The sequence below is a fragment of the Salvelinus sp. IW2-2015 genome, unplaced genomic scaffold (genome assembly GCF_002910315.2).
Source record: "Salvelinus sp. IW2-2015 unplaced genomic scaffold, ASM291031v2 Un_scaffold5981, whole genome shotgun sequence".
In the NCBI taxonomy this organism is placed as follows: Eukaryota; Metazoa; Chordata; class Actinopteri; order Salmoniformes; family Salmonidae; genus Salvelinus; species Salvelinus sp. IW2-2015.
In genome coordinates this window covers 2,999-6,219 of record NW_019947246.1, presented here as the reverse complement: position 1 = coordinate 6,219, position 3,221 = coordinate 2,999, and the positions used below count along the sequence as shown (strand labels likewise).

Genomic DNA, 3,221 nt, shown 5'->3' with positions numbered 1-3,221 from the left:
ATGTTGTGTAATTGTTAGATATCTTGGTAGACATTAATGCACTCGTCAGAGGTAGAAGCACAAGCATTTCACTAAACCCACAATGACATCTGCTAAACGCGTGTTRGTGACCAATAAAATTTYATTTAATCTATTGGTAGATAGATAAAAAATWAYAAAYCAGACATTGAATARCCCTTTGATCATGGTGAAGTTATTKATTACACTTTGGATGGTGTACCAATACACTCAGTCACTACAYAGATWCAGARGTCCTTCRTAACTCAGTTGCCAGAGWMGAAGMAAACAGCTCAGGGATTTCACCACAAGGCCAATGATGACTTTGGAGGTGTTTGTTAWTTTGCAGTTTTRCACTAATGCTGGCCTAAGCTATACAGGCYKAACTACCACAATCTATAACAAACATCATTCTTCCAATACATTAGATAAATATTTCCAGACAAATATTAAAACGATGAGTTTGTCTGAACAACTTGTTTACAACTTGTTTACCTGTTCTATAGTATTTTCCAAACAGGAAATGGCAACGTGACAATATTTAACCAGTGGCCTGCTCAATCTGACACGTTCCTCAGCACATCATTGCAGTAGAGTCATTACAGTAACTGCGTTTGTTTCTGTGATGTATTTGTTGAGTAGCCATGGCCAGGTGTAAATGGACCCGTATGGATTAAAACCATGTTGAAACTGTAGGTGTGGTGATGGAGCCCTCCCTTCAGACGTTTATTTAGGACTAACAACATGGACCCCAACCCATAATCCTCCAGCAGACACACCTGTAGAGGACTGTATAAAAAGCCCAGGACTGACCAGACAGAATCACACATCAAGACGCTCCAAAGCATCTCCAGGACCAAGAAGCCATCTAGAGTATCTCCACTGTCAGACCCAAGAAGCCATCCAGAGTCTCTCCACTGTCAGACCCAAGGAGCCATCCAGAGTCTCTCCTCTCCACACACTGAAGATGGAGCAAAGCCCCTCTCTCACCCTGCTGCTGCTGCTGCTGCTGGGCCTCTCTCAGGCCAKCCSTCTCATGGAGGACGGAAGTGGACCAGAGATCCTAACAGACGACCCTGAGGATGTAGACATCACTGAGAGAATTCTGYKCACRAATAACGGATCCAGTCAGTTTCTGTTGGAGGGAGACATGGTGGRGCCAACAACCAGAAACGCCATGGTTTGCTTRAGGTACAARCAACACACACTAACAACAATATTGTACGAATTCTACTTTTACAACTATTTGCATCAGCTTTTTTTGAGTATTTCCAAGATGAGGTATTTTTATGTATRATATATTTCACTTTTYGTGTTTCAGAAAGTTGCCTCAAACTAATACAGAAATATAATTTTCTTCATTCAAAATATGTATACAACATTGTGTAGAAGTAGTATAAAGTCAAAGAATGTGGAATTTACCCACAATCCTATAAAAACAGAGACAGGTGTCAAGTGTTGCTGGAACTTAAAATTAGTAAATTGAGGGGAAATGAAACACAGTTCCCCTTGGAGTTGTTTTTACATACTTCTGTATGTTGATATATATATATACATACTTTAATTTCAGGTTGGTTAAACAAGTGAAGTAGAGTAAAGTACTAGTTAATATGAAGATAACAAATATATTTGTTATGTCAAAATAATTGTATTTTCAGATAAATTGACTAACCAGCTAAATGTTATTTTACAGTGCAGGGTGCTTCTGGAAAAAAGGCACCAACGGATTGGTTGAAGTGCCTACACAGTGAGCAGTAGCTTCAGTTCCTCTAATAAGCAGAGCATTGAGAACGCCCTCCGGGACTTCCCTTCCAGGACTGCATTCGCTTCGTGCCTCGTCAGAATCAGGTGACTCATCAGCTATGAGCCCAGAGACGGATGCTGGTCCTCTCTTGGGAGTGTGGGAGCCAACGACGGTCTCTCTCCAAATGAACGGCTGCGTTTACTTCGGGTCATTCAGCACGAGACTCTCCACGCTCTGGGCTTCCAGCACGACAAACCAGGAGCGACCGTGACAGTTTCACCATAACTGGAGTAACATCAACTCTCAACGCCTACAACTTCGACAGATCAAACACCAACAACCTGAACACTCCCTACGACTACAGCTCTGTCATGCACTATGGAAATACAGCCTTCTCTATCAACGGATGGACACCTCACCCCATCCCCGACCCCAACGTGTCCATCGGCCAGAGACAGGGTTGTCCACCACTGACATCCTGAGGATCAACAGACTCTACGGCTGCTGAGAGGAAGACATCAAGTCACAGGAGAAAAGTCTGGAAAAGACCAGATGAAGGAAGTCAAGTCTGACTATATATTCTGTTATTTTATTGATTTAAAATCATTGTTTAGTTGTAACGTTAAAAAAGATCATTGCTGTAGTTGTGTAGTTCTCAAATTATTTTAATCATATGACTTAGTTAATTATCTAAAATAAACAAGATTGAAAGCAGATGCTTGTGTAATTCTAGTGTTTTATACTGTGTGTGTGTGTGGTGTGGTGTGGTGTGTGTGTGTGGTGTTGTGTGTGTGTGTGTGTGTGTGTGTGTGTGTGTGTGTGTGTGTGTGTGTGGTGTGTGTGTGTGTGTGTGTTTGGAGAGAGAGAGAGAGAGAGAGAGTTAACAGACTTGGCACAAGTCCTCCATGTCTGTCCTGATCCAATACATTTTTCCTCCATCAGCACTAGAGTTGCATCACTTCTGTCACAACTACAATGACATCGTTTCTCTCACCTAAACACAACAAGACACCAGGAATATTCACAACTACAATGACATGAAAGATAATCATTATTTTAGGAAGAGAATCAAGGAGGCTGACAGAGGAGAAAATAAATATCTGCTCTGGGAATCTGACAACAAAGCAGAAATAAAACCTCAACCCCACTGTATTTTCTTGTTTAAGATTTTTACTGTAGATGTAACTGTCTGGTCTGCCAAAATCATCACTTCAAAGTGGAGTCACACGTCCCCAAAAATACAGGTTTCCCTCAAAATGTCTAAAAATGCTGTGCATTGAAGCTTATCACATAAAAGATGACTAACAAACCAACACGTTCTGCAGACATGCGTGACTACCATTCTCTCTATGTATCTTCCAGCTTGGAGGGAAACTATGGAGTTGAACGCTGAGCTGTAGTCAAATGAACAGATTCTTACGTAGGTGTTCTTTAGTCCAGGTGGGAAAGGGCACTGTGGAGTGCAATAGAGTTTGCGTTA

General features: G+C 41.5%; 1 long non-coding RNA gene and 1 pseudogene across 1 annotated transcript in view; both read left to right on the top strand.

The window, feature by feature from the left end:
• LOC139026837 (uncharacterized) overlaps positions 1–2,878 on the top strand; it is a 13,203-nt gene extending 10,325 nt beyond the window's left edge. The window contains exon 2 of the long non-coding RNA XR_011478778.1: positions 2,641–2,878. This is a non-coding gene — a long non-coding RNA (uncharacterized lncRNA). The remainder of the gene's footprint in view (positions 1–2,640) is intronic.
• On the top strand, positions 961–2,457 carry LOC112078631 (hatching enzyme 1.2-like; annotated as a pseudogene).
• Positions 2,879–3,221: the final 343 nt, after the last annotated feature.